Below are 19,626 nucleotides of genomic sequence, written 5' to 3'. Positions count from 1 at the left end.
CGCTACTCCAAGGTTGCAGTTTGAATGTTATCACTGCTCGCTCAGCCAGAGAGACAGGAAGACTTCCCCATAACTCACAAAGCCCTGGGTCCCCAGAGAACCGCCACCCTGTGATTTACGGCACCCTTACCCAGGAGGAAACCAAGGTGCGAGTCCAGTAGGTTCATTGACCATTCATTCATCCCCACCTTCGTTTGCACAGCAAACCTCTATTGAATGTTCACCACTGCCAAGCACTGTGCCAGCATTATGAGACTAACAAAAACTTAAGAGACGCAACTGCTGCCTTCGAGAAGCTCCTGTTGTCTAGCAGGGAGGCTAAAACATGTATCCGATTAACCCTAATTGATGGCAGTACTGTAGACTCCAAACACTCTGCACAGTTTTAAAAAATGCTAAAGGAGATTGGAGGATGCAGAGTTCTCTCACGACCAGGTCCATCTGTAAAAGTGTCATGAAAGAGATGGCGTTTGGGCAAAGCTGGGAAGCGAATCGGCTTTTCCTGCAGAGCCTCTTAGATGTTTACAGGATTGAGAATGTAACTCAAGTAGGTCTAATGCCATGATGAAAAGGCTGCCAGGTTGGGATGGAAGTGATCATGTCCCACAGCTGTCACTTGTCAGCCTGTGATCTTGAGGAATGTTCTTTGGGCATCCGTCTCCTCATCTAGAAAATGTTATCAAATCATCTATAGAACCATCCAGTTTGCATCCTGCATGATCCCTGGGTCTCCCAGAGTAAGAGGTGATGGCTTAGGAAGAAAGGAAGATGAAGAGTCAGCTAACTCTTCACTGCATGCTTTCACTGTTTATGAGCCACCTCTCAGCAGTTCCATGTGTTGACACTCACACACAGAGGTGTGCCAGTCATATATGAGAGGGGTGTATGGGTGGAACTGGCAGCAAGAAGACTGGCTTTTTTAAGCAGGATTTTAAATAACTCGGGCTTCCCTGGTGGCTCAGAGGGTAAAGCATCTGCCTGCAATGGGGGAGACCTGGGTTCAATCCCTGGGTTAGGAAGATCCCCTGGAGAAGGAAATGGCAACCCACTCCAGTATCCTTGCCTGGAGAATCCCATGGACAGAAGAGCCTGGTAGGCTACAGTCCATGGGGTTGCAAAGAGTCGGACTTGACTGAGCGACTTCACTTTCACTTTCTTTCTTTAAATAACTTCTCAGGCTGGACATCTTGGAAAGGGTGAGATCTCAATTCCACGGTGCAGAGCAGGAGCAAAGGAGGGTTGAGAGGGGGTTGCTTAGGTCTTCTCCTGCTCATCCTGACCTTACATGGCTGCCTGTATACAGTACAGGAGGGGGACAGACAAGCAGTAGCTGCTATAGTTTCCCCCCGAGGGCTCCAGAAGAGAGGCACCTCTGAGAGAGCACAGTCCATAAATATCATCACAGGAAAGTGCTGGAGGGTAAACAGGGGGAAGAAAATCAGAACTGAGCATCAGAGAAGAGGACACTGAAATAGTTACCTTCCTTCACAGAAATAGAAATATGCAGTAACTCCCCTCACGCAGGGTGCTCAGAACACCCGGTGGCCACTTCTTTCTCTTTTTTAACAGCAGGGTCTTATTTCTGGGTCTTCAAATAATGTGCTAGTGACTTTATGACTATATGGTAGGGGTCCGCTACCATAAACCCCCCCGCTCATCTACCTAAGTTAACTTCCAGACTCTGTGCATCTGTGAAAGGCAGGGGGTCACTCGTTAGTGCCAATTCTGTCCCCAGACACTTGGGGAAGGAGGCAGCCGTAAATCTTAATGTGGGCGAGTTCATCTATTAACCACAAAGACAGATACAATTCACGATTCTGTGAACGCTCTAGCCATGGGCAGCAGTGGACGTAACCAGGAGCGTCTGGTTGTAAGAGGTGTGCAAACGACATTCAGTTAAACAGCATTAATTTGTGCACCAATTTTAGAGGAAACATCCCAAATGGAAAGTATTTGGAAAGACGAGAAAATGGAAAAGCAGGGAGTAGCTAGGAAGCAAATTCAGTTTTGTTGATACTTGCTGCTACTGCTGCTGCTAAGTCACTTCAGTCGTGTCCAACTCTGTGCGACCCCATAGACGGCAGCCCACCAGGCTCCCCCGTCCCTGGGATTCTCCAGGCAAGAACACTGGAGTAGGTTGCCGTTTCCTTCTCCAATGCATGAAAGTGAAAAGCGAAAGTAAAGTCGCTCAGTTGTGTCTGACTCTTAGCGACCCCATGGACTGCAGCCCACCAGGCTCCTCTGTCCATGGGACTTTCCAGGCAAGAGTACTAGAGTGGGGTGCCATTGTCTTCTCCTCTTGATACTTGGATGCAGGCAAATGACACTCTTTACCTTACATAGGTCTCTTTTGAAAACATATTCATACTCAGGGATGTTTATTGCTCACTTAGCTTCAGACTTAGCCTGCAGTCCTGTATGTGGTCAGCCCCTCCCGGGGACTGCTTTCACTGGGTCCAGCCTTCAGTCTTCAAGAGGCTGTCTGTGCAACAGACACCTCTCATTTTTAAAGTGTTTAAATCCCCGTTGATATGCAATTTTCCATTCTGCCTTTCTCCTCTTAACATTACATTATAGTATTTTATAAGGGTTTTAGTAATCACCTTTTAAGAAATGACATCAGCATTTTCATATGGATGTGCCATATGTACCAAACTGTTCCCTTTGATGGCTTGCTCTTTTTCATCAAAAATAACACACTGCACTGTGGAACTTTGGGTCTAAATGAGGGATCCCGGCATGGGAGGAAAATCTCCTGGTGCCTCCCACGTAGACATGAGCTCTTCTAATAGAACTAATAGCTAATGCTTAATTGAGCATCTACTGAGTGCCACAAAAAGAATCCTCCAGAACTTTCATCATTGAGCCTACTGAACAAAATGATAAGGCTCAAGATCTTCCTTTTCATTTTCTTATCTGTCAACTTCTATGTATAGTGATGTCAGAAAGAGAAAGACAAACACTACATTATATCATTTACATGTGGAATCTAAAATATGATACAAATGGACCCATCTATGCAGCAGAAGCAGGATCACAGGCATAGAGAACAGCCCGATAAAGGCTGCCAAGGAGGGGGAAGGGATGGAGCAGGAGGTTGGGGTTGACAGATGTAAGTTTTCATGTATCGGCTAGATAAGCACAAGGATCTGCTGAACAGCACAGACAACAATATTCAGCATCCTACAATAAACCATAATGAAAAGAAATTTAAACAAAGAATGTATATATATATATATATACACATACATATATACACAGACACATATGTGTATGTATAACTGAATCACTTTGCTGAAGAGCAGTAATTATCACAACACTGTAATTTTTTAAAAAATAAATAAAAACAGTTTTATTTTTATAAATAAATAAAGTGGTTTCATGGCCAAAAGTCTGAGGGTGTGAGATACTTGCTGTATTTCTTAGTGTTTTTATCTCAGCTATACCATAACAATATTCCGGATGCCACCTATGGTTCATTACACGTGTACATGTTTTCTTCCTAATTACATCCTTGAAAACGTGAGAAAACTTCTTAAAACTGAACACTGGCAAAATGTGATTCTGCACTCTCAAAAGGGAAGCACGCGAAACTGCTGTGTGTAGATAGTGCTGACAGGCAGTCAAGATGAGCCAAGAGAAACAGCAGGACCCAGATGAGGAGGGGGGACCCAGATAAGGTGGGATCAGCGGAGGGCAGAGGATTCAAAAATGACCTCAGAGCAGCCCAAGAAGTTCCAGAGTTTCCTTCTTAACAGATGAAACTGGGAAGCACAGATTGAACTGCAAACAGGCAGATAAAAGAGAAAGCTTTGGCAATGATCAGGCAGCCTTCAAAGGCTTTGAACTGCTCTCAGAAAAAGTTCCAAACTCCTAAGCAGAGCACGCAAGTCTAGGGCGCCTCCACCCCTCTTCACACGGCTTTTAGTGCAGCCCATGAGTGTTCCTGGCTTCCTTTCTGCCCTTCCCCACCTCCACCCCCACCCCCACCACCACGCCTCCGCTCACCGCTCACCTGGTTTCCTCCACCAGGAAGACCACCCCCTTCTCCCTAGCATCTGGCCCAAATCTTGCCTCATCGCTTAAACCCTGCAAGCCCGGTTCTAAAGTCACGCCCCACTCACTCATTCCCAAGCCCTTCTAACTGGAAGCCATCTCCCAGACCCTGTCCCTCTCTGACCCCACATTTGCCAGGCTCGGCCTCTTTGCCTGCATTGTGTCTTCCTGCTCAGCCCTGTCCACTCACAGCACTAGACCCAGGGCCTGCCCATGGTCGTATCCCCATCAACGTTCACCTAATTTTCTTAGATCAAACCAAGGACCAAACTGCAGAACTATTCTTAATCGAAGTGGATGGGGCATCACAGAGCCTGAATGATTTTGATTAGTTAAGAGAAAAGAGAGATATGATGAAGGGCAATAGAGACAAAATACAGGACCACAGCCTAAAGACACGGTGACTTTGTGAGAATATGACTTCTTAGAAGTCATCGATTCATCAGGAACGTGAACTGGAGTTAGACAAACCACCTCTGCACTCCTCCGATTCCCCTGGCATTCTCTCCCTGCCAAGTCCCAGCCCAGCTTCTAAGCCCGATAACGGAAGACTGCCTAGAGCAGGCATGGCGATAACTCTGAAATTTTCTGATAAGGGTTTTGCGAATGGAGATTACTCTTTCTTTCTTTCTTCTTTGCTTTTCCATTTTTCTTCTACGTTTTGTTTCTGAGATCACAGAGTAGATTCAGATGGGAGAGTATATAAAGCCAAAATCGTGTGAGCTGTGTCTCAAGCACGTGTTTTTCACAGGATAAAGTGGCTCAGGGGGAAAGATGAGAGGCTGAAATAATCTCAGAGCCCAGGGTGCTGACGGCTGCACCCAGTTCAGAAGTGTGACCGTCCCTCCCCCAACCTGTGTGTATGCCCAGAGGTGACAGAGTATGCTGAGTGTGAGGTGTGGGGAGGGCTCCAGACCGCCCCCCGACACCCAGTGGGGGTGGTGGTTTCGTCACTCAGTCGTGGTCAGCTCTTTGACATCCCATGGACTGTAGGCCACCAAGCTCCTACATCCATGCGATTTCCCAGGCAAGAATACTGGAGTAGGTTGCCATTTCCTACACCAGGGGATCTTCCCAATCCAGGGTTTGAACCTGCGTCTCCTGCTTGACAGGCAGATACTTTACCACTGATGCTTTACCACATGGGAAGGTGGGAAGCCTTCCACCCATGAGCCCTGCACTTTTTAAAGGCAAAAAAAAAAAAAAAAATGGGCCCAATGCTCAACTGACTTCATGCTCCGCCTTCTTCTGAAACACTTTTCAAGAAATACCTGAAGTGCGTTCACATTGCTGCCATCCCCTGCCCACTGCACTCATACAAACTGTGTTTCCCCTGCTCAAACCACCTGTCTAACCCCTTCCCGTGTCTAACCTTGTCCCAAGACAATGGCCTTGCCTCCTCCTACATCCCTAAGATCAAGGGAATCAGACAAAACTCCCTGAATTTCCTCCTCCAGAACTCCCAGGATCTTTCTAGCCATCATTTCTGTAACCTTATGGAACCCTCCCAGAACAGCCCTACTCCCTCCCTGCCATGTCCTCCACCTGACTCTTATCTGTAGATAAACTTGAACCTCCTAGACCTTCCCTGAGTCCCAGAGGAGAAACTGAATCAGCAGAGTGAGAAAATGCAGAAGCAAAGATAAACAATCAAGCCAGACAAAATAATAACAGGATAGCCATTAAACAAAGCCAAAGACTTCTAGTTCCTTCTCAAGGGCTACAGATAATATTCTGAGCAGTGTTCTTTGAGGTCTTTTGCAAATACTGAAACCCCCACTGTATGCTGCCCCAGAGCACACAGACCCCAGACAGGCTGAAACCAGAGGTTGGTGATGTTGACTCCTGATTACCTCATCACCAACCAATTAGGAGAACATCCGTGAGTTGATCACACACCTCACACCCCATCTCGTTCACTCTGTCATTAAAAGTCTTGCCCTGACAGCCTTCGGGAGGTGCAGGCCTTTTAAGCTCTCCAGGACTCCTTACATGGTGCCCCCAATAAGCGCTGCACTTGCCTTCGCTACACCCAGCGTCAATAGACTGGCTTTCCTGCCCATGGCTTAGGGGACCCAAGTTTTGTTCAGCAGCGTCTCTGTCTCTTCATTCTTGGAGGAGGGAGCCTCAGGGTACATTCTCCCCCCACCCCACATCCTGATCCTTCCCTCCCCTTCTCTTCCCATCACACCTCTGTCCCCAACCCCTCCAGTTCTAACACCCCAAATCAATTTTTTTCCATTTTTCTTTCTGTGCTTGCTTTTTGTTTGTTTAATTGCATGATTCATTTAGACAGAGAATTCATTTGGGTTGATCTATTTACAGTCTTTTCTATTTTTTATTTCCACTGGCCAAATATATTTCACATGCATGTTCAACGTGTACTTGAATGTATCAGTAATTACAAATCAGCCAGAGAAGAGGGGGGAATTTTGGTCCACACCAGCCCCACTCAAAAGATCTTTTTAAAGACTGTGATCATTGTTATTTTAATAGAAAAAATTAAACTGTAACTCGCTCTTTCCACGTATCACCCATATAGTATTTTAAATATTCACCAGCATCGCCTCCATTTTATGAATAAATCCATCAAAACTGACCTAATGCTTTCAAATTTTCAGTACATTTTCATTGTTCTTTTCAAATTTATTATTTTCAGGGAGATAAATTTCACTTTCTGCAACTTATTGTGCACCCTGAATTTGCTTTATCTTCTTTCATATTGTAGAATAACCAGACTTTTTTTTTTTTTACTGTAAAACAAAACTGCTCTTTTTCCCTCTTTTGAAACTTTCAGACAATACTAAAACTTTCAGTGAATTTCTTAAGGCAGTTTCTTTCAGTCTAAATCAAGTCAAGTCTCGTGTGTTCATCACCCCAAAATGTTACATTTAAAAATTGCAGTTTTCTTAATTGGCTTAAAAACAGTATGGCTTAGTTTCATTTGGTATAGTTGATGTGATTAAATACACGCTTTTAATCAAGGAAGAAAAATACTTTAAGAACATGCCGGTTTGAAAAGGCACCAAAATTTTTAAAGAAACAAATACTAAAAGCCACTTTACCATAAAAAAAGAACAATTGGCAGGTTAAATGAACAAAGAATAAAAAGTGAGCACTGAAAAACAAACTAAGATATAATATTCCAGTTTACAAAATGGAAAATCTATTAAGTTTTACAGTCCATTTTCCAAAGAAGCTATGTTTTCCAAAGAAGTTGCATGAATTTTGCAATACTATGAACATATATTCCATGTATAATTTAAGTACCTATGTTAAAAATTTTGAATTTTGCATGCTATGTTTCTTAAAGAAACACTGAGAAAAACCTAGTATTTGCAAAGTTCTATGTTTAAGCATTTCAAATTCTGAGAGATGATGCTGTGAAAGTGCTGCACTCAATATGCCAGCACATTTGGAAAACTCAGCAGCGGCCACAGGACTGGAAAAGGTCAGTTTTCATTCCAGTCCCAAACAAAGGCAATGCCAAAGAATGCTCAAACTACCACACAATTGCACTCATCTCACACGCTAGTAAAGTAATGCTCAAAATTCTCCAAGCCAGGCTTCAGCAATACATGAACCGTGAACTTCCTGATGTTCAAACTGGTTTTAGAAAAGGCAGAGGAACCAGAGATCAAATTGCCAACATCCACTGGATCATGGAAAAAGCAAGAGAGTTCAAGAAAAACATCTATTTCTGCTTTCTTGACTATGCCAAAGCCTTTGACTGTGTGGATCACAATAAACTGTGGAAAATTCTGAGAGAGATGGGAATACAGACCACCTGACCTGCCTCTTGAGAAACCTATATGCAGGTCAGGAAGCAACAGTTAGAACTGGACATGGAACAACAGACTTATCCCAAACAGGAAAAGGAGTACGTCAAGGCTGTATATTGTCACCCTGCTAATTTATGAGAAACGCTGGGCTGGAAGAAGCACAAGCTGGAATCAAGATTGCCTGGAGAAATATCAATCACCTCAGATATGCAGATAACACCACCCTTATGGCAGAAAGTGAATAGGAACTTAAAAGCCTCTTGATGAGAGTGAAAAAGGAGAGTGAAAAAGTTGGCTTAAAGCTCAACATTCAGAAAACGAAGATCATGGATTTCCATCACTTCATGGGAAATAGATGGGGAAACAGTGTCAGACTTTATTTTGGGGAGCTCCAAAATCACTGCAGATGGTGACTGCAGCCATGAAATTAAAAGATGCTTACTGCTTGGAAGAAAACTTATGACCAACCTAGATAGCATATTCAAAAGCAGAGACATTACTTTGCCAACAAAGGTCCATCTAGTCAAAGCTATGGTTTTTCCAGTGGTCATGTACGGATGTGAGAGTTGGACTGTGAAGAAAGCTAAGCACCAAAGAATTGATGCTTTTGAACTATGGTGTTGGAGAAGACTCTTGAGAGTCCCTTGGACTGCAAGGAGATCCAACCAGTCCATTCTGAAGGAGATCAGCCCTGGGATTTCTTTTGGAAGGAATGATGCTAAAGCTGAAACTCCAGTACTTTGGCCACATCATGCGAAGAGTTGACTCATTGGAAAAAACTGATGCTGGGAGAGATTGGGGGCAGGAGGAGAAGGGGACGACCGAGGATGAGATGGCTGGATGGCATCACTGACTCGATGGACGTGAGTCTGAGTGAACTCCGGGAGTTGGTGATGGACAGGGAGGCCTGGCGTGCTGCGATTCAGGGGTCGCAAAGAGTCGGACACAACTGAGCGACTGAACTGAACTGAACTGATGTTTAAGCAGATGGGCTTCCCTGGTGGCTCAGTGGTAAGGAATCCAGCTGCAATGCAGAAGACCCAGGTTCAGTCCCTAGGTCGGCAAGATCCCTTGGAGAAGGGAATGGCAGCCCACTCCAGTATTCTTGCCTGGAGACTTTCATAGACAGAGGAGCCTGGTAGGCTACAGTCCGTGAGGTCACAGTCAGGCACGGCTGAGCAGCTAAGCACACACACACAAGTTTAGGCAGGTAGTGTAAATATCTTCATTAGTTGGTATTATAAAGTCATGGTGAATCCAAAATTAGAAGAAAGTCCATATCATAAGTATTTCATTTGCTTAAAAAGACCATACTTGCATGTTCTAAATGAACTGAAAAATTACACCTTAAAAATATTAATTTAACATAGTCTGTACACCTTTAGTTGCCATTAAAAAATAATAATAATTAAAATAACAAAACCATAGACAATGCTAAGTCTCCCACACTGACATTACAGACACCAGGACCTTCAGCTCTAGGGCAGGGCTGCTACCCTTGTTTTCCCATTTTTAGGAAATCCTCCCCCCTCCAGCTCTTCTATTATCCCCCATCCCCCAGCCTTTATTGCTAATCATCTTGAAAGAGGAACCTCCATTCATCATCCTCACATTCTCTGCTCTATTCTCTGATATTTTATTCTGCCTTACCTCCTCCAGTGAATATAAACTATCTTCTCAAAGGTTGTGAATTACTTAACATTAATTGCCAAAATCCAAAGCATCCTTCAAACACCTCTTTGTAACTTCAGAACAGAGCTGATCACTTTCTCCTAGAAATTCTCTCCTCGATGGGCTGTGAAGAGAGCCCTGTTTCTCTCTTGCATTCTGACCCATCTTCCTCCTTTAGAAACATTCCTGAATGATTGGCCTTCATCATCAGCTCTTTCCTTACTCTCTTCTCTATACGTACTCTAGAGCCACACTTTTTCCAACATCATCGTGATAAAGGCATTTTCCAAATCTACACTAGTACCCCTGACTTTTCCCTTGAGTTACAACCTTACATGTTAGTCTCTTCCTAGGAAATAACACAGCAACACTTTAGCCTGCATGTTTTCAACATTTTCATCTTAAACGTGCTTCCTTGCGTGGATTCTATGTTTCTATTAGTAGGATTCCTCCAGCCTCCCAATCCTCAAGGCTCAGAATTTCAGAATCTTCCTTTACCCCTTCCTCCTGAGAGCATTTCAGTTATTGATTGGCTTTTTCTTTAAAGTATCACTCAAAACAACCTCCAAATGTCCTTTTTCTGCTGCTGCTATCTTAGTCCCCACCTTCATTAATAAATATGCACTTTTATTGTTCCAGTGGTCTTACCAGCCATTCCCCTGCTTCTGGGACCTTGTTTCTCTAAACCTAAGCACAATAGAGCACACAGAGGTGTTGTCTTTCCTTGCAACTCTAGGACTTTTAAAAACTTTAAGTCCAGATTGATTACTAAGTGGATTCAAAACTCCTAACCATGACATTCAAGTCTTTCAAAGTAAGGACACGTTCCTTTCTTGCATACCTTAAGATTCGGCCAAAAGAGACACATGCAACGTTCTCCTTTGTTGAAGGTGCCTTTCTCTCTTCCTCCCAAGCTCCTGCTCATTCTTCCATTCCCATCCTCCTCCATGAATCCCCTCTATCCTGATTCCCCCTTATCTGAGTCTTTCTTATGACTCATTCATTTTAAAATTGTATACTAGGGATTCCCCTGGTGATCCAGTGGTTAACACACTGATGTCAACTCAGAGGGCACAGGTTTCAACCCTGGTCAGAGAACTAAGATTCCACATGCTGCATGACCAAAAATAAATAAAACAAAGTTGTACACTTGACTCTAAGTTTTCTCAGGAAAGAGTCTCTGTTAGTAAGTCTATGAATTTGTTTCAGTTCAGTTCAGTCGCTCAGTCGTGTCTGACTCTCTGCGATCCCATGAATCGCAGCACGCCAGGCCTCCCTGTCCATCACCAACTCCCAGAGTTTACCCAGACTCACGTCCATTGAGTCAGTGATGCCATCCAGCCATCTCATCCTCGGTCGTCCCCTTCTCCTCCTGCCCCGAATCCTTCCCAGCATCAGAGTCTTTTCCAGTGAGTCAACTCTTCGCATGATGTGGCCAAAGTACTGGAGCTTCAGTGTTAGCATCGTTCCTTCCAAAGAAATCCCAGGGCTGATCTCCTTCAGAATGGACTGGTTGGATCTCCTTGCTGTCCAAGGGACTCTCAAGAGTCTTCTCCAACACCACAGTTCAAAAGCATCAATTCTTTGGCACTCAGCCTTCTTCACAGGCCAACTCTCACATCCATACATGAATTTGTTTACTCAGCAACTATTTAAGGAACACCTCTGTGGGGACAGAAGTTTGGGTAGACAGAAAATTGTTTTGCAGGCAGGAGAGTGTTGATTTGTGCAGGGAGAAGGGAGCCAACAAGACAATCTATTACAGGGGCATTTTACAAAGAGCCATGAACAACAGTGGACAAATACAGTGAGAAAGGCAAATGAGGACAAGGAGAGACCCAAGTCTCTTTGTCAATTCACACGCAATATGATGAGGTATTGACTGTGTGAACCACAATGCAATACCATTTCATACCCATTAAGATGGCAGCAATATTTTAAAAATTGAAAATAATGAATATTGGTGGGGATGCTGAGAATTGCAACCCTAATGTATTGCTGGTGAGAACATAAAATGGTACAACCACTGTGGAAAATAGCTGGGTGGCTCTTCAAAAAGTTAAATACAATTTCCATATGACCTAGGAATTCTTCTCCTAGATATACATGAAAAGAACTGAAAACTAGAACTCAGATACTTGTACACCAATGTTCACAGCAACATTACTCACAATAACCAAATGGTGAAAACAAACTTTCAAACAGTGGTGCTGGAGAAGACTCTTGAGAGTCCCTGGGACTACAAAAAGATCAAACCAGTCCATCCTAAAGGAAATCAACCCTAAATACTCACTGGAAGGACTGATGCAGAAGCTCCAGAGCTTTAGCCACCTGATGAGAAGAGCTGACTCACTGGAAAAGACCCTGATGCTGGGAAAGATTGAGAGCAAGAGGAGAAGGGAGTGACTGGGGATGGGATGGTTGGATGGCATCACTGACTCGATGGACATGAGTTTGAGCAAACTCAGGGAGATAGTAAAGGACAGGGAAGCCTGGCATGCTGAACTTCATGGGGTCTCAAAGAGTTGGACACGACTTTGGGACTGAATAACAACAACACACACTGGAATGTAATTAAGCCATAAAGAAATTAAAATTCTGATGCATGTTATACCATAGATGAAGCTTAAAAGCCTTATGCTAAGCCAAACAAACCAGACACAAAAAGACAAATATTTTAATATGATTCCACTTGTATAAGGGACCTAGAATAGGTAAATCCATAGAGACAGAAAATAAAATAGAAGTTACCAGGGCTGAAGGGAAAGGGGAAAGCGGTATTGTGGAATGAATGCAGAGTTTCAGTTTGGGGAGATGAAAACGTTCTGGAAATGAATAGTGATGAATATTGCACAATATTGGAAGTGAACTTGATACCACTGAATTTTACACCTAAAAATGATTAAAATGGTTAATTTTATGTTATGTATATTTTGCCACAATAAAGAGTTTTGGCTCTCGTCTGATTCCTGGAGAGTAACACTTTGGGGGCTGGACATTCCAAAATCATAGAGGTAACCAGGAGCCAGAAAAAGGCTAATTTTCTTTGAAATGTGCAAGGTTTGGACAACCCAGGCCTGCTGAGTTAATCCTTTACTGTTGGAAGCACAGGAAAGTTAGATTTTTATCTAGATCTATGGCAAAAATTCAGGTGAGAGATCATAGTGCTTAGGGCCACTATTTGAGTAGTGATGTTGAGAAGTGGACAGATCTTGGGCATAGCGTGCTGGTGTAGAGATAGCAGGGCTTGCTACTGGACTGGTTATGGACTGGGATAACTCCAAGCCTTTAGACCTCGCAGTAGGGGATGTGGGGGAGGCCGAGAAGAAGCAGATTTGGAGCAGCAGCAGGACAAATGCGAGTTTAACTTGGATATGTTCAATTAGCATCATGTCACATGGCTACCCACTCCAGTATTCTTGCCTGGAGAATCCCGTGGACAGAGGAGCCTGGCAGGCTACAGTGTATGGGGTTGCAAAGGGTCGGACACAGCTGAGTGACTAATGCTTTCAACACTTTCACATCCCAATGGAGAAGGCCAGTCAGCAGTTGGATTTATAAGCAAGAAGAGGTTGGAGCTAGAGATAAATATATTGAGAGTCATCCATCCATGGGTTGAGTAAAGGTAATAACAGAAAATACCCAAGTACTGGGTCCTAGGTGACATCAATGTTGAGGAAGAATAAGTAACAGAGACTTGAAAGGAGCCCCCAGTGAGGGAGCAGAAAACCAAGACTGAAGGCTGATCTGGAAGTGAAGGGAAGAGGTTTCCAACAAGCAAACGGTCAACTGGAGCAAATGCCTATTGGTAGGGCAAACAGGAGATCTTTGAGCCTATCATTGAATTTGGCAATAAAATGTCACTGGAGACATTGGGAAGAGCAGTTATAAGGATAGTAGAGATAAAAATCTGTTTGGAGTTGGTTGAAGACAAAAAGAAAGGCAGAAGTGGGGACAGCGGCAATTGATAGCTCTTACCCTTGTCACCTAGAAAATCTATTGAAAAGCAGAGACATTGCTGACAAAGGTCTGTCTAGTCAAAGCTACGGCTTTTCCAGTAGTCATGTATGGATGTGAGAGTTGCACTATAAAGAAAGCTGAGCACCAAAGAATTGATGCTTTTGTATTGTGATGTTGGAGAAGACTCTTGAGAGTCCCTTGGACTGTAAGGAGATCCAACCAGTCCACCCTAAAGGAAATCAGTCCTGAATATTCATTGGAAGGACTGATGCTGAAGCAGAAACTCCAATACTTCCACCACGTGATACGAATAACTGACTTATTGGAAAAGACCCTGATGCTGGGAAAGATTAAAGACAGGAGGAGAAGGAGATGACAGAGAATGAAATGGTTGGATGGCATCACCAACTCGATGGACATGAGTCTGAGCAAGCTCTGGGAGTCGGTGATGGACAGGGGGCCTGGTGTACTGCAGTCCATGGGGTCACAAAGAGTCGGACACGATTGAGTGACTGAACTGAACTAATCCTTGTCTTGTTCTTCTCCCAGCCATGCGGTGGCATGAGCCGCTGCCCCAGCATGGACTTCTGTAAGCCCCAGCCTACAATGAGTGCTGGCTATACACGCTGGCCTCTGCCATGGGTGAGTCTTAGGAAGCCACACTTCCCTTCGCTGGTCTGCCCCTGATTTCCCCTAAGACACCATGTATGTCTTAAGACACACTGTATGTGTGCAACAGCCTTCACTGAAGCATGTGCGTTAACCAGGGAATAAGTATTCCTGGGCGTCAAACATGACTATTCCCAGAGTCCAAAGGGAAAAGGAAATAAAAATTAAAATCTCAATGAGGGATCCCCTTGCGGGCACAATCTCCAATATTTCTCCTCCATCTCAAGATTTCCCCTCCTTCTGCCAGCAAGCAGTCACAGGTCAATTTACCGTATGATTCATCCCTACCTCTGGTACAGCAATTTTTGAGACACTGTAATTCCCTGCAATACAATTTGTAGAGTCTTTGTCATTTAGTCAGGAACAACACCATGGAGGGCAACAGGGAGTCACATTGCTCCAGATTTATAGCTTCATATCAGAGCCATTCTGGTCTTTAAAGCAATAGTTCTCAAAGGTTAGAATGCCTAAGAGTTATCCTGGGACTTGGCATCAATGTGTGTTCCTGAGCCCCACCCTCAGAAATTTGTGTTCTGTAGATTTTAGATGAAGTCTAGGAGCCTGCTTTATTTTATTTTTTTACACACTCAAGCAACTCTTCTTTATGCAAGTGGTCCTCTGACTTCCCCACTTGGTGGTCTACAGTCTTCAAAAGTTCATTGTGTAATGAGCAGTGCTATTCCTTCATTCTGGGTGACTCCCCATTCAGTCTCGTTGGGCCTGCAGAACCTCATGCAAGAGATGAAGGGGAATGGGCTGAGGGTGTGATCCACAGAGGCGCCTCTTTCCCTCCCTACCCAGAGACCATGTGTTCATCCACACTGAATGTCTATGTAACTTGAATCAAGCCACTGATGAAATTTGATCAAGCTACTAGATTTGGTTTTCGGCTGAGGTCAGATTTATTTCCCTGTCTGCAGGGCTGACTCAGTTTTGCAGATCAGTCATTTGGCAAGCCCTGCTGCCCACAAGCTGAAGTAAAATAGTGCCCTCCTGGACCTAACCATCGGTTAGATGATATATAGTACTGGAACTTAGTGTTTTGCTTATGTGACCCTTAGTTCCTAACTGCTATTGGGCCAGTGGTCACGAGGCATATTTGTAGCCTCTCCTTGAAGAACATTTACCTACCAGTGATCTCCCCTAATATCACTTCCTATAACCTCACCTTTCTCCCAGGAAGTATTCCCTCCTTGTACCTCCTCCACAGCCTCTCCATGACCTCAGTGACCACTGACAGTAGAGCAAAGTGACTTCCTTGGAAGATGGAGAAGCCCATCCAACCCCAGACACAAGGACAACCTCAGCACCCACCAGAGCAGCTCTGGGTCTCCTTGTAACATCAGGCTGAAGAAATACTTTCTGATGGACGATTTTGAACTGTTCCATAACACAGCAACAGAACGCTTTTTCTCTCCCAAATCTTCTACAAACTGCACCCCCATACACTTGTACTAAAACCAGATAAAAGGAACTTTTGTGATTGACGGAGAGCTTAGACCTCAGGGCCCAGTCAGCTCTGTTTCCACCAGTCCTGGGCAGTGCTCCAAGTAAACAGCTTGAGAAGTCCCCATCCTACGTGATACATGCAGCTCAGATGACCGTCGCAGGTTCACACCCTGGATCTTCCCAGCCTCCCGTGTTATCTCAGCATGAGTCCACCAGGCCCCATGTTCTACCTGAATGAGAAACTTTGCCCATCTGTGGGGTCCTGCACCTTCCAGCTGACTGCAGACTCCTAAAATCGGACCCACCGCCTGATGTAGACTCAGCGCTCATTGACAGGGCTCGCTGCTCACCTCGTAGATCCAGGACCTCACCCTCCTGGGATTGGCACCACCTGCCTCTTGCACCTGCCTGAGGGATTATGCTCTCTGGCTTGTCAGAAACCCGGTTCAGATCCCACTCCCTCTTCAGTTTTGTTTTTTTAGGAGAGCCTTTTTTTTCCAGTTTTATTGAGAAATAATAGATGCATATTGCTGTAATAAGTTTAAGGTGTAGAGCACAACAGTTTGATTTACATATATTGTGAAATCATGACCGCTGCTTAAAGAGGTTTAGCTAACAACCATCTTCTCATACAGATACAACAAAAAAAGAAAGAAAGGAAAGGAAAAAATACTCTCCTTGTGATGATAGCTCATAGGATTTACTCTCCTAACAACTTTTCTGAGTGTCACACAGCAGTGTCAGCTCTAGTCATCGCCTGGTACATTATATCCCCTGCACTCATGCAGGGGCTTCCCTGGTGGCTCAGATGGTAAAGAATCTGCCTATCATGCAGGAGACCAGGATTCAACCCTTGGATTGGGAAGATCTCCAGGAGAAGGGAATGCAACCAACTCCAGTATTCTTGCTTGGAGAACTCCATGGACAGAGGAGCTCATTTATCTTATAACCTCAAGTGTATACCTTTAGACCGCTTTCCTCCAATTTCCCCACCCTCTTCCCTCTGTCTCTGGTAACTACACGTCTAATTTCTTTTTCCATAAGTTTAATTTTTTCCTTTTAGATTCCACATATAAGTGAGATTATATCCTATATATCTTTCTTTTTTTGCTTCATATATTTTAAACTTTTTATGTTGCATTGGAGTATAGCCAGTTAACAATGCTATGGCAGTTTCAGATGAATAGCAAAGGAACTCAGCCACACATATACATGTATCCATTCTCCCTCAAACCCACCCTCTGCCACATACAGGGTGTGTCTTTCTGTCTCAGTAATTTCACTCAGCATAGTGGCTTCAAGGTCCATTCACGTTGTTACAAATGGTAGGATTTCCTGGGGGCTTATGGCTGAATAATATTCTGGTGTGTATGTACGTGTGTGTATCACAATTTCTTTATTGTCTATTGATGGATGCTTCCATGTTTTGTCTATTGCAATCATGCCACTATGAACATGGGGGTGCCGCTATCTTTTTGAATCCATGTTGTGTTTTCATTTCCTTTGGGTATATTCCCAGAAATGGATGGTTGGATCATATGGTAGGTCTATTTTTATTTTTGAGAAACCTCCATACAATTTCTCATACAGGCTATGCGAGTTTACAATTTCATCAATAGTGCACAAAGCTTTCCCTTTTCTCTGCATCCTCACCAATATTTGTTATCTCTTGACTTCTTGATGATCTACTCCTTCATCTTGACTCACCATATTTTTCTCTTCCCCATCCTCATTTCTTAGACACATATTTTTTTTTTCTTTTTCTTATCTTGGTCCTTCAGAGCTTTGCACAAGCAGCCGTTTTATAAGCTAGTAAAAAGAATTGATGTTAAGGTTTGTCTGCAAATAGTGGTAAAATAGGACACTGGGGAGGATAAACAAAAGTTGCCTATAAAAAGGCCAGGAATCTCTACCAAACATGCAGAATTATTATAAATGCCAAGACTTCCTTCCTATGACACAGATCCATGCAGAAAGAAAGTAGTTAAAGGGGTCAGGATTTTTTCTTAGAGTTTATCTTTTATATGCACCTGAGTAAACAAAAAATATTCATAATCTCATACATTTTCAGGTGTAAAGACCCAAACCTTCTCTTTAAACAGCAAAGAAATGTAATGTTACAAAGTAGTAATAGGTTAACTCTGCATTTTAGAGATTTTTTTAAAGTATTTATTTAATGCATATACAAAATCTTAAAATGTACACTTGAAGTAAAAAAATGTTCTGCATGCCTGAGATTTCTCCCTGTCTTCAATTTCCAATTACTTATTTCATGATACTGAACAAGCCCCAGTAAGAAAGAGCACCTGTTTATTCAAACATATGAAATGTGCAAGGAAAAATTCTATGTGTTCCATATAAGCATGTGCTTGGTAATGCATTTTTAATGATTTTAAGTTTGTGTATATTCTCCAAAATTTGATGATGCATCATTAGCATTAATGGAGAACTTAAGTTTGTTAATAGAAGACATCTTCAACTAACATAAAATACCTAGATTGCTAAATATTAAGATCAGTTAACCTAGGTCTTGATTATCCATTAAAATGGTACCTCCAGAAATAGCTGACCCACACTTTTGAACTCTCCCAAGATACTTTGCTTGTTTGATGTTTATTTTTCAGTTCGGCTGTGTCGGGCCTTAGTTGCGGCACGTGGGATCTTCCGTGTGGTACACGAACTCTCTAGCTGTGACACGCAACATCAGCAGTTCTGGCGAGTGGGTTCTCTAGTTGCAGCTCCCAGGCTATACAGCACAGGCTCAATAATTGTGGTGCATGGGCTTATTTGCTCTGCAGCATGTGGGATCTTAGCTCTCTGACCAGGGGTGGAAACCCTGTCCCCTGCACTACAAGGCAGATTGCAAGAACCTCCCCGGCAGATACCAGCAGGGAAGTCCCCGAGATTCTTTCCTGCAGCAGTCATTCCCATATCCAAATGCTTGGCACGGAATATGGTAAAGCGTACAACAGGGTGCCCCACAGGCAGCAGAGGAGGGCCAGGGACGCATTCGGGCCTCAGATATAAATGGAGTCAGAAATGCAAATGCCCCAGGTGTCCCAAATGGCTCATCTCTTCGCGTGGGTTTCCTTCTCTTCTACTGTGTACCTCCTTCTTCCACATAGCATCAGACATGACCCTCTCCAGCCACATCTCTAGAGGAGGTGTGAGACCCCATGTCTCAGGGAAGATCCACTGAGTCAGGTATTCATCCCAGACTGAACACTGGGTGGCGGGGGGAGCCTGTATGGAGACCCCCTCCAGGAGTTTCCCCAGAAACAGGACTGGAAGGAGCATTCCCCAGGCTGTCCTGTTCCTAGCCTACAAAACCACAGCTGTCAAAACCATCCCTACATGTGTTTGGTCGATTTGGTGAGTTAGTATGTAGAAACACACTTAAAAATGAAATACAGGAGCTAGCTGAGCGTGACACATGACGTCTTAGCAAGCTGTCATAGAAACCTTGAAAACATTATGCCAGTTGAAAGGAGTCATTCACCAAAGAGTAGATCGTGCATCATTCCACTTTTAGGAACTGTCCGGAACAGGAAAATCTACAGAGATAGGATGTAGATAGTGGTTGTCTGGAGCTGGGGTTGGAGTGGGGTGCAGGAAACAGGACTGGGATAAACGAGAGTCACTACTAAAAGGTACAAGTTTCTTTGGGGGATGATGAAAATGTCCTAAAATTATTTTTGGTAATGAATGCACAACTCTGTGAATATCCTAAAAGCTGCTGAATTGTACATTTTATATGGGTAAATAGAATGTATATGAATTTATCTCTTTAAGCTATTTGAGAGAGAAAAAAAGATAACACAAAAAGAAAATGCTCAACCTTAAAATAATAGAATCTTTGTTTTAAAAATTGTAAAACTTCAAGCAAAATGGTAAGGTGTTAGTGCTAACAAAGAAAATAATTTAAAAACTAATATATGTTTATAAACAAAATAAAGATTTATGCTGTAGGAAAGAAGGTAATTAAAAATATTCATTTTAAAATGAGTGAATACTAGGGTGGTAAGTTTGAGGATGAAAA

General features: G+C 43.4%; 1 pseudogene; it reads left to right on the top strand.

Moving 5' to 3' along the window:
• Positions 1 to 463: 463 nt before the first annotated feature.
• The window catches only part of LOC132658480 (AP-3 complex subunit sigma-1-like), a 166,236-nt pseudogene continuing 147,073 nt past the window's right edge, over positions 464 to 19,626 (top strand).

The sequence above is a fragment of the Ovis aries genome, chromosome 23 (assembly GCF_016772045.2).
Source record: "Ovis aries strain OAR_USU_Benz2616 breed Rambouillet chromosome 23, ARS-UI_Ramb_v3.0, whole genome shotgun sequence".
Classification (NCBI taxonomy): domain Eukaryota; kingdom Metazoa; phylum Chordata; class Mammalia; order Artiodactyla; family Bovidae; genus Ovis; species Ovis aries.
The sequence above is the reverse complement of the archived record's forward strand: the minus strand, read 5'-3'. Positions and strand labels throughout refer to the sequence as shown.